The sequence below is a fragment of the Ranitomeya imitator genome, chromosome 3, assembly GCF_032444005.1.
Source record: "Ranitomeya imitator isolate aRanImi1 chromosome 3, aRanImi1.pri, whole genome shotgun sequence".
Lineage (NCBI taxonomy): Eukaryota > Metazoa > Chordata > Amphibia > Anura > Dendrobatidae > Ranitomeya > Ranitomeya imitator.
In genome coordinates, this window is record NC_091284.1 from 523,209,105 (window position 1) to 523,222,258 (window position 13,154).

The following is a 13,154-nucleotide window of genomic DNA, read 5'->3' on the forward strand; positions in this document are numbered from 1 at the left end:
TATTGCTGTCCCCTGTGGACCCTGCATCCACCACTTTTACCCAGTGTGCCGTGATGGACACGTAACGTCCCTGGCCATGCCTACTGGTCCATGCATCTGTTGTCAGGTGCACCTTTGTACTGACAGATTGCCTGAGTGCATGGACGATGCGCTCTTTAACATGCTGGTGGAGGGCTGGGATGTTTTTTCTGGAAAAGAAGTGTCGACTGGGTAGCTCGTAGCCTGGTACAGCGTAGTCCATCAGGGCTTTGAAAGCTTCGCTTTCAACTAACCGGTAGGGCATCATCTCTAACGAGATTAGTCTAGCAATGTGGGCGTTCAAACCCTGTGTACGCGGATGCGAGGATGAGTACTTCCTTTTTCATAACGAGAGTCTCATGTAGGGTGAGCTGGACTGGAGAGCTGGAGATCGTGGAACTAGCGGGGGTGCCGGTGGACATGGCAGACTTAGAGACGGTTGGAGACGGTATTCTTGCCGGTGCCCTACATGCAGTGTTTCCTACTACGAAACTGGTGATTTCCTGACCCTGACTGCTTTGGCCTGGCAACGAAACCTGCACAGATACTGCAGGTGGTGCGGGAAATGGTGGGCTTACAGTGACGGAAGGGATGTAGCGTTGCTGACTAGCTTCATTGGCCGAGGGTGCTACAACCTTAAGGGACGTTTGGTAGTTAGTCCTGGCTTGCAAATGCATGGTGGTTAAATGTCTATACATGCAACTTGTATTTAGACTTTTCAGATTCTGACCTCTGCTTAAGGTAGTTGAACATTTTTGACAGATGACTTTGCGCTGATCATTTGGATGTTGTTTAAAAAAATGCCAGACTGCACTCTTTCTACCATCGGATACCTTTTCAGGCATTGCAGACTGAGCTTCTTTAACCGGATGGCCACGCTGTCCTCCAACAGGTTTTGGCTTTGCCACGCGTTTTGGGCCAGATACGGGCCCGGCAGATGGAACCTGTTGCGATGTTGATGCCTGCTGCGGCCCCTCCTCCTCCGCTTCAGAACTACTGCCGCCTGCACCCTGTTCCCCCAATGGCTGCCAATCGGGGTCAACAACTGGGTCTTCTATGACCTCCTCTTCTATCTCGTGTGCAACTTCGTCTGTGTCACCGTGTAAGCCGGTGGTATAGCGTTCGTGACGGGGCACCATAGTCTCATCAGGGTCTGATTCTGGATCAGTACACTGCGAGGGCAATGTTGTGGTCTGAGTCAAAGGAACAGCATAGTAATCTGGCTGTGGCTGTGCACTCCATGTCCGATTCAACTTGTAACGGGCATGGCCTGTTAACGGTTTCACTTTCTAACCCAGGAACGGTATGTGTAAAGAGCTCCATGGAGTAACTCGTTGTGTCGCCTGACGCATCCTTCTCTGTTGTTGTTTTTGCTGAAGAGGGCAAGGATGCGACTTGTCCCTGACCGTGAACATCCACTAACGACGCGCTGCTTTTACATTTACCAGTTTCAGAAGAGGAGGCAAAAGAGCTAGAGGCTGAGTCAGCAAGATAAGCCAAAACTTGCTCTTGCTGCTCCGGCTTTAAAAGCGGTTTTCCTACTCCCAGAAAAGGGAGCGTTCGAGGCCTTGTGTAGCCAGACGACGAACCTGGCTCCACAGCTCCAGACTTAGGTGCAATATTTTTTTTCCCACGACCACCTGATGCTCCACCACCACTACCATCATTACCAGCTGGCAATGACCGCCCACGGCCACGACCTCTTCTACCAGACTTCCTCATTGTTTGCAAAACGTAACCAAAGTAACGGTATTTGTTACTGTAAAACAACTTACAAGGTGAACTCTAACTTCTGTAGGATTTAGATATCCCTTTATAGGTGGGTGAGACTGCAAGGAAAATCAGGCACAATGTTACACACTAGGTTTTCTGTGGCACAAAATGAGAAAGATGCCACACACGCAGGACTGTCACTCAAGCACATATGCCAATATTAATCTCCCACTAATGTTTTTTTTCAGGGAGAATTAAAAAAAATAAAAATAAAACAGTATTATAGACACTAGGCTTTCTGTGCCCCACAATTTGAGAGAGATGGCACACACGACTGGCACTCAAGCACAAATGCCAATATTAATCTCCCACAATTTTTTTTTTTAATTCTGGGAGAATTGGCAAGAAATCAGGCCCACTGTTAGGCTGGAGTCACACTAGCGAGTTTTACGGACGTATGAGTGCAGAAAATACGTCCGTAAAACTCGCCTAACAAATGTCCCAATTATTCTCTATGCCCCTGCTCCTATCTGCCGTATTTTACTGATCAGTATTATACGGCTTTTTACGGCCGTAGAAAATCGCAGCATGCTGCGTTTGTCACCGTATTTCGCAAAAAAACACCAATAAAAGTCTATGGAAGCCAGAAAAATTCGGATTGCACACGGACCAGCAGTGTGACTTGCGAGAAATACGCAGCGGTGTTAGAGAGAAAAGCCGGCAATTCAGCGCGGTGTACAGTAAAATCACACTGACAGCTTACAGTAGAATAGGTAGAATAAATGTGTACACATAGAATAGATATATATATATATATATATATATATATATATATTTATTTCAGTGAGACACATATGTATATATATTATTACTTCATACAGCGCTAGATAGCTTTAAAGCCGGTAATTCAATTACTGGCTTTTGCTATCTCCTTCCTAAACCCGACATGATATGAGACATGGTTTACATACAGTAAACCATGTCATATCACCTTTTTTTTTTGCATATTCCACACTACTAATGTCAGTAGTGTGTATGTGCAAAATTTGGCCGTTCTAGCTATTAAATTAAAGGGTTAAATGGCGGAAAAAAAATTGGCGTGGGCTCCCGCACAATTTTCTCCGCCAGAGTAGTAAAGCCAGTGACTGAGGGCAGATATTAATAGCCTGGAGAGGGTCCATGGTTATTGGTTCCCCCCTGGCTAAAAACATCTGCCCCCAGCCACCCCAGAAAAGGCACATCTGGAAGATGCGCCTATTCTGGCACTTGGCCACTCTCTTCCCATTCCCGTGTAGCGGTGGGATATGAGGTAATGAAGGGTTAATGCTACCTTGCTATTGTAAAGGTGACATTAAGCCAAATTCATAATGGAGAGGCGTCAATTATGACACCTATCAATTATTAATCCAATACTAGTAAAGGGTTAAAAAAAACACAACCACATTATTAAAAATTATTTTAATGAAATAAAAACAAAGGTTGTTGTAATATTTTATTCTACGCTCAATCCAATCACTGAAGACCCTCGATCTGTAACAAAAAAAAATAAACCAACAATATCCATACCTTCCGCAGATCTGTAACGTCCAACGATGTAAATCCATCTGAAGGGGTTAAAATATTTTGCAGCCACGAACTCTGCTAATGCAGCATTGTTCCTGGCTGCAAAACCCCGGGGAATGAAGGTAATGTAGGTCGATGACCTATATTTACCTTCATTTGCAGTGAGGCGCCCTCTGCTGGTTGTTCCTAGATCGTGGGAACTTTCCTAGAAAGCTCCCAGGCTCGAGTTCATAAGAGGCCCCCTTTGCTGGTTGTCCTCATTAACCCTCAGTATTACAGCATGACACATGCCTTGAATGGCTTACGTCCTCAACCTGGTCGTACAGTAATTTCTCCTCCACTATCCCAGCCTGGATGTGCTGCTGCAGAAAGAATGGTCGCTGTGTGCTCACATCAGACGGTCCCACCCTGCAGGTCAATGACTTGCATCACTGCAGAGGTCTTTCGGCTTGGTTAACCATTTGATTTGCGATATTCCAAAATGGTGGAATTCCACATGTAGCAGCAGCGATGAGCCCTGGTGTAGTATGTCTTGTTGCATAGCTTGGGCCAACGCAGTATGGACGCGGTGCAAATCACGGTTGCAGAGTGAGCACAGATGAAGGACCTCTGCATCCTTCTGCATAGCTTTGAAATGGCTACCAAGATGGTTAGCGCTGATGATGGCATCATTAGCATCACTATTTTGTTCATCTACATGCTGGAGCACACTTTGTATAGTCTGCATGCTGAGGTGTTGGGCCCAGAGGAAGAGGTGGAAGCAGAGGAGGGTACAGAAGAGATAACAATATCTAAAATTTCAGAACTGTTATCACACAGGCGGGTGCCAAGGGATGGTGGCTTACAGTGATCGAGGGGGCTCATGGCACTAGACAAACTGTTAGTGAATGAGGTGATGGATGCACAACAGTCAGGAGATGAAGAGGATAACGATCCCTTCTCTGTTGCCCATTGTTACATGATCCCCGTAGTCTTAGTGTTAGAAATAGTGCTTACTACAGGGTTTAGCCAGATTCTTCCCCCCTGGAAAGGGACGTGCACATGCTGGAGTATCGAAACACGCTTGTAGACAATCTTAAGGGTGGTTATCTCCAAGACAGCAGTTAGGTAAACAGGCATCATCACAAAAACATTAACAGCAGTGTAAGTGACATAAGCAATTTCTGTGAGTCGTTTCACTTATTTTTTTTAGACCAGCCATGCACCAACAGAACAGACTACAAGTCTGACATGTTGTGAATGACTGGAGAGGATGGTGTAGGATTATCTGGAGCTTAATATTAATGTTATTAGGGAATTTGGACCCTTTTGAATTTTGGTCTTCAAAAATGAAAGTAGCCTGAGCTCGTCTGCCATGCCTTGGAGGTTTTGTCATGCCCGGCAGCCAGCGTTCTCTCAGAACATGTCTTCAGCACTGCTGGTAGTGTCCTGAAGGACACGCACATCCAGCTGTTCTCTGAAAGTGTAGACTGCCTAGCTTTCATCAAAATAAACAAGTCATGGATCTCCAAAAACTTTTGCACCCCTGTCGCAGACAGGGTAGATTAGGCTGTTTTGTCGTTTTCAGTGTCATGTGTTGATCTTGCGTTATTGTAGTCTGTGCCATCTTTGTCGTAGCTTTTGTGCCGGCTGTTGCTACTGATTCTGAGGTTACAAAAATTTTTGAAATGTTGAGACTCCAAGTTCGGTCTCCATCTGATGGGCTGCCTATAGTGAAAGGTGTGTCAGAGGCCTATTATACTATTTCTACTCTGAAAATTGATGCCACTTTAGTGGTGTGTGACAATCATTTTTTTACATGTGGAAAAGCCAAGTTGTGCCTCCTTCATGTGTGTTGCCTGGAAAAGCAAGGCTACCAGAACGGCAGGCCATCACTTACTTTCACTCAACTACCTGTGCTACTATCCTTACATTTTTCCACCAATAGTACTCTATGAACTTATGTTTGTGCCATCTGACTGTGGCTGGGAAAAAAAAGGAGCTTCACTTCCGTCTTTTGAGATCCGTCATAATCCGTCGATTTATGAGAATGCAGGATCCTGCATTTTTCCCATAGACTTGTATTAGCGATGGATTGTGACGGATGGCCATCCGTTTCATCCATCGTGCACTGGATCCGTCGTAAAATAGCGGTCTGTCATGCAAAGAAAACGTTCATTGTAACGTTTTTTGTGCAGTTCGGAAAATCGGTCAGTGACGCATTTTGCGCTGCTCGTCGTCGGCTACAATGGAAGCCTATGGACGCAGGATCCGACGCTGATGTCACACACAGGAATCCAGCGACAGATCCAGTTTTTCCCTTCTGAGCATGCCCGGAAGGATTCTCAAGTCTGGGAAAATCTCTCTCTCTCTCCCTCTCTCTCGTCCCCGGACATTTAATTCCCGGAATTTCTGTACGACGGATACACTGGATCCGTCGCACACGTTTTTACCTATTTTCATGACGTACGTCGATACGTCATTTCACTGCACAACGACGGACCCCAGAAACTGAAGTGTGAAAGTAGCCTTAGGCTTCTTTCACACTTCCGTCTTCTGGGCTCCGTTGCAATCCGTTGTTATGGGGAAAAAACGCATCCTGCAAATGTGCTTGCATGATGCGTTTTTTGCTCATAAACTTGTATTAGCGATGGATCGCAATGGATGGGCACACGTCGCATCCGTCGTGCGATGGATCCGTCGTGTTTTGGCGGATGCGACGCACAAAAAAAAGTTCAATGTAACCCTTATGGGGCAACGTGTCCGCCATTTCGGAACTCAGCCCCCTCCTCCCCGCTCATTACAATGGGCAGAGGATGCATTGTAAATCTGCATCCGCTGCCCACGTTGTGCTAAATTTAGCACAACGTCCATCGGTACGTCGGGCTGACGGTTTGCGACGGCCCCGTACCGACGGATGTGTGAAAGTAGCCTAAGAAGGCTAAGGCCAGTTTCACACGTCAGTGGCTCTGGTACGTGAGGTGACAGTTTCCTCACGTACCGGAGCCACTGACACACGTAGACACATAAAAATCAATGCATCTTTTCAGATGTCATTGATTTTTGGCGAACCGTGTCTCCGTGTGCCAAACACGGAGACATGTCAGTGTTCGTGGGAGCGCACGGATTACACGGACCCATTAAAGTCAATGGGTCCGTGTAAAACACATACCGCACACGGACATTGTCCGTGTGCAGTCCGTGTTCCGTGCAGGAGACAGCGCTACTGTAAGCGCTGTCCCCCCAACTGGTGATGAAGCCGCGATTCATATTTTCCCTGCAGCAGCGTTTGCTGAAGGAAAAATATGAATATTAGTGTTTAAAATGCAGATCCAGGCCCCCCCCCTCCCAACCCCCTGTGCCCCCTCCTACCCCCCCCCCCTTGCTGTGATTAAAATACTCACCTAGGTTCCGGATCCCTCGCCACAGCGTCCTCTTCTGGCCGCAGCTTCTCCTGTATGCGGTCACGTGGGGCTGCCGATTACAATCATGAATATGCGGCTCCACCTCCCAAAGGGTCGGAGCCGTATAGTCAGTACTGTAAATGAGCGGCCCCACGTGACCGCATACAGGAGGCGATGCGGCCAGAAGAGGATGCTGTGGCGAGGGATCCGGAACCTAGGTGAGTATTTTAATCACAGTGGGGGGGGGGGCGCACAGGGGGTGGGAGGGGGGGACCTGGATCTGCATTTTACACACTAATATTCATATGTTCCCTGCAGCAAACGCTGCTGCAGGGAACATATGAATCGCAGCTTCAGCACCAGATGCTGGTACGTATGGTACCCAGCACCGTGCGTGTGGTACCCAGTGGGCACACGGGCGGCACACGTGTGCCACGCTGATGTACCACAGAAACGTAGGGCACACGGATACGGATAATTCCGGTACCGATTTTTTCCGGTACCGGAATTATCTGGACATGTGGGACTGCCCTTAGTGGTATTAGCCCTTTTTAAGGCCAGATTCCTGCCTTGCTGGTGGCATGTACAGCTGTGATGTAAGAGTGTACAAAACGTTTGTACAGTAGTTTTTTTTTATTAATGTTTAAATGGAGGACACAGTTATAAGTCAATCAATATGTTTACCCTAGCAGCTGTATTACACCTTACAGTATTAGCTACTGTTTAGCATTCTAGGTGAGTTTTGTTATAAAAAGGGATTTTCATGGATTAATGGAGTGTACAGGGGTAGTAAAGGTTTTATCAGTTAGGCACTGCCCAGAAAAAGACTAGTGGACTGGAATTGTCAGAATACAACCAGGAGCATAAAATCTGAAGTATTTCATTGTAATCTATACTGATATGAGCAACCATGACTGCAGATCTACTTACTGCAATTTCAGATGATTAACGAAGCAAAGGAAAATTCAGCAAAATAGTGCTGCAATACCATATGAAAGCATTATGTAGAAGAGGCAGAAAATTCTTTTGAGTTAATAGTGGACAGGCACACTATTGACAGTCATTTAATATAACGATTACTGCAAATGAAAAGATTTATGCCTATAAAATGGTATGTAACACTGGTCGTAAAAACTAATGTAATATAAAGAATCAGTAAACAATTTCATTCACTCCAATTATGGCAATAATATCTGCTTTAATGTGTAATCAATGGGATGTAAAGGACTATGAGATAACAATATATTCAGTACAAAATCTACATAAAATCTTACAATTAATTTTCCAGAATAATGATAGAAAATCCATTAAAATATGAAATACTGTAAAATCATAGTGTTTTACAAATACGATAACTATGGAAACGTATATGCTTTATCTTGTTTTGAAAGTTTTTAAATTGTTCACCATCCCCTGTTGCATATTATATTAGTTCAACTGTGTAAATAATTTACTACATTTAGGACATAATTGTGAGTATGCGAAAAAGTAAAACAATTACTAATTAAACAGAAAAATTCTAATACGAGCACTTTAGCAAACATATAAACTAAAAATATTTACTTTGTGGAAAATAGGTATTGGGACACACCTCCTAAAGAGTGACCTTCGTTTTTATTTTTATTTCAAATATCATTAGAACACATGAAAATAAGCAACATTTTTATATATCTGCTTCTTTCCCCTCCTGGACTGATCTTGTATTCTCAATAGTCTCAATTCACAGGCAAAATTTGTCTTTAGTGAAGACATCCCATTAGTAAGAAAGCTGATGGCAATTGCTGCCTATATAGTTCTATATAATTCTATATAGATGGAGGAGCTTGAGGCAGACACAAACTTTCTGCTGCAAGTTCTCCTGAAACAACAGTTACGCTTTAATTTCAGATTTTTCATTCAGTTCCTTTAACAAATGTATATAGAATCCAGCGTCCAGCTATGATATTACACTGTTTGGGGGGTCAAAGAGGGGATATTGTACTGAATGAGCTCCAAATGGGACACTAGGCTATACAGGGGCCACACAGGGGTCATTATACAGTATATGGGTCACTATGGGGGATACCATACCATATAGTGGGCAGAGAGGGTAACATTATATTGTATGTGTGCCATAGTAGAAAATATTATTCTGTTTGGGAGACATTATACTACAACTCAAATTCCCCAAAAATTGGGACGCTGTATAAAATATAAATAAAATAATTAAATTATTTGGAAATACTCATTTTTTTAATTCAAAACATAGAACAAATAACAGAACTTGAAAGTTAGGCCGGGGTCACACTAGCGTATTGCATCCGATGCGAGATCATCGGATGCGATATGCTAATGACACTCGGCTCCTGCTCGCAGCAGAGCAGGAGCCGAGTGTCATGCGTCTGTGCTCCGATTCTCTCGCAAAGGGAGGATCGGAGCACAGCTGGGGAGGAGGCGGAGAAATGACTTTCTCCATCTCCTCCATTGCTGGGGTCCGCTTATAGCGCACATCACTCGAATGATATCCGAGTGGTGTGCGCTGTCTCACTCACACCCATAGGCTTATATGGGTGCGAGTGAGCCGAGAGTTTTCCTCGGTCCGAGACAATCGCAGCATGCTGCGATTGTCTCGGACCGATGAAAACGGCCGACAAAAAGTCGGCTGCTGGGAGCGGCCCCATATGTTAACATTGGTCCGAGTGCAATGCGATTTTTTATCGCATTGCACTCGGCCGTTTTAAACGCCAGTGTGACGCCGGCCTTAGACATTTTTCCATTTCACTTTGAAAAAAAAATAACTCATTTAGAAAGTAATGGCAGCAGCACATCTCAGAAAAGTTGGGGCAGGGCCATGTCTGCCATTGTGCAACATCCCGTCTTCTTTTTACAACAGTCTGTAAGGCTATGGTTACGCTTTGAGTTTTTGCTGTGTTTTTTTTCTGCTGCTTTTTTATGCAAATGAAAAGTTATATTTTACAGTACCAGCAAAAGCTATGAGATTTCAGAAATATCACGCACATACATTGTTTTCTCCTGATCGAAATGGAAAACTTGTGCTTTTGAAAATTGCAGCATGTCTATTCTTTCAGCGCTAATGCAACATTTATTCACCCATAGAAACCAATATGTAAGAGCAAAAATGCAGGTATAAGGTGTGTTTTTGATACAGAAAACTGAAAAACAGGCACTTAACTGTATCAGCATGAAAAACACAGCAAAAAAAAAAAAAAACAAAGCAAAAATGCAGCAAAACCAACTTTTTTTAGTAGCTTTTTACTGCCAAGAGAGCAGGTTTTGCCTGCAGAAAAAAAAGTCGCAAAAATGCAACATGTGAACATAGCCTAAATGTCTGCAAAATGAGAAGATCAATTGGGCTTTTGAGAGGGGAATATAGTTCCATGTTAATCTGATTTAGAATTTGTGCTGTCTTTGAACTGTGTGCGGATAACAAGCTGGATGGTCCCTTACCTTTTAAGTCCACACCACAGAACATAGAATCTGTGGTTTTCACAAAGTTTGATTCATCTGACTGCAAAATAGTTTTAAATAAATTAAAAAAAAATTTTCAGCTCACCTGTTCACCCTGTGCAGAGCTGACATCCCAGGAAAATCCAACAAGTAGTAAAAAAAAGCACCAGTAGCACCAAGAGGTTGCACTCCAATAAGCTTTATTCCAAAATCTTCAAAAAAAGCATGGAAAACCGACAATAGAAAAATGGCATAAATAGCAGGGGTCTCAGACACCAGTTTACATGTTTCAGGGCCAAATATGCCCCTTAGTCATAACCTAGTGTTATACCAGTGAGTCAGGGTTTATATAACAAGAAAAAAACACCCCATCACATGGTTCAGTTATTTCACACCCACAACATTAAAACTCTTTTTACCAGTACAAAAATGCAAACTTAAAATCAACAATATGATGCTGTTGTTAAGAACAGTCGAGAGTTCAGTGAACAATATTAATAAAACAATATTATATCTGTGTGCTTATTTAACCCCTCAGTGACAGAGCCAAATTTTTGAAATCTGACCAGTGTCACTTTATGTGGTAATAACTCTGCAATGCTTCAACAAATCCCAGTGATTTTGAGATTGTTTTTTCGTGGCACATTATAATTTATGGTAATGGTAAATTTAGGTCAATATGTTTTGTGTTTATTTAGAAAAAATGTCAAAAATTTTAGAAAAATGTTAAAAAATTTGCAATTTTCAAAGTTTGAATGATTATCCCTTTAATCCAGATGCTCATACCACAGCAAACCATTAATAAATAACATTTGCCACATGTCTGCTTTACATCAGCACCATTTGTAAAATGTTCTTTTATTTTGTTCGCATTTTAGGAGGTTTAACCCCTTAGTGACAGAGCCAATTTGGTACTTAATGACCGAGCCAATTTTTGCAATTCTGACCACTGTCAATTTATGAGGTTATAACTCTGAAACGCTTCAACGGATCCCGCTGATTCTGAGAAAGTTTTTTCGTTACATATTGTACTTCATGTTAGTGGTAACATTTCTTCGATATTACTTGCGATTATTTATGAAAAAAATGGAAATATGGCGAACATTTTTAAAATTTTGCAATTTTCAAACTTTGTATTTTTATGCCCTTAAATCAGAGAGATATGTCATGAAAAATAGTTAATAAATAACATTTCCCACATGTCTACTTTACATCAGCACAATTTTGGAAACAAATTTTTTTTTTGTTAGGTAGTTATAAGGGTTAAAATTTGACCAGCAATTTCTCATTTTTACAACACCATTTTTTTTAGGGACCACATCACATTTGAAGTCATTTTGAGGGGTCTATATGATAGAAAATAATGAAGTGTGACACCATTCTAAAAACTACACCCCTCAAGGTTCTCAAAACCACATTCAAGAAGTTTATTAACCCTTTACGTGCTTCACAGGAACTGAAACAATGTGGAAGGAAAAAATGTACATTTAACTTTTTTTTGCAAACATCTTAATTCAGAACCATTTTTTTTATTTTCACAAGTGTAAAAACAGAAATGTAACCAAAATTTTGTTATGCAATTTCTCCTGAATACGCCAATACCCCATATGTGGGGGTAAACCACTTTTTGGGCGCACCGCAGAACTTAGAAGTGAAGGAGCGCCGTTTGACTTTTTCAATGCAGAATTGGCTGGAATTGAGATCGGACGCCATGTCACGTTTAGAGAGCCCCTGATGTGCCTAAACAGTGGAAACTCCGCACAAGTGACACCATTTTGGAAACTAGACCCCTTAAGGAACTTATCTAGATGTGTGGTGAGCACTTTGAACCCCCAAGTGCTTCACAGAAGTTTATAACGTAGAGCCGTGAAAATAAAAAAATCGCTTTTGTTTACACAAAAATGATCTTTTCGCCCACAAATTCTTATTTTCACAAGGGTAACAGGAGAAATTGGACCACAAAAGTTGTTGTGCAATTTCTCCTGAGTACGCTGATACCCAATATGTGAGGGTAAACCACTGTTAGGGCGCACCGCAGAGCTTGGAAGAGAAGGAGTGCCGTTTTACTTTTTCAATGTAGAATTGGCTGGAATTGAGATTGGACGCCATGTCGCGTTTGGAGAGCCCCTGATGTGCCTTAACAGTGGAAACCCCCCACAAGTGACACCATTTTGGAAACTAGACCCCTTAAGGAACTTATCTAGATGTGTGGTGAGCACTTTAAACCCCCATGTGCTTCACAAAAGATTATAACGTAGAGCCATGAAAAAAAAAATTGCATTTTTTCTACAAAAATGATCTTTTTGCCCACAAATTTTTATTTTCACAAGGGTAACAGGAGAAATTAGACCACTAAAGTTGTTGTGCAATTTCTCCTGAGTACGTCGATACCCAATATGTGGGGGTAAACCACTGTTAGAGCGCACCGCAGAGCTTGGAAGAGAAAGAGTGCCGTTTTACTTTTTCAATGTAGAATTGGCTGGAATTGAGATCGGACGCCATGTCGCATTTGGAGAGCCCCTGATGTGCCTAAACAGTAGCAATCCCCCACAAGTGACCCCATTTTGGAAACTAGACCCCCCATGGAACTTAGCTAGATGTGTGGTGAGAACTTTGAATGCCCAAAGTGCTTCACAGAAGTTTATAATGCAGAGTCGTGAAAATAAAAAATATTTTTTTTTCCACAAAAAAGATTTTTTAGCCCCCAAGTTTTTATTTTCACAAGGGTAACAAGAGAAATTGGACCACAAAAGTTGTCCAATTTGTCCTGAGTATGCTGGTACCCCATATGTGGGGGTAAACCACTGCTTGGGCGCACAGCAGAGCTCGGAAGGGAAGGAGCGCCGTTTTGGAATGCAGACTTAGATAGAATGGTCTGTGGGCGTTATGTTGCGTTTGCAGAGCCCCTGATGTACCTAAACAGTAGTAACCCCCCACAAGTGACCCCGTTTTGGAAACTAGACCCCCCAAGGAACTTATATAGATGTGTGGTGAGAACTTTGAATGCCCAAGTGCTTCACAGAAGTTTAT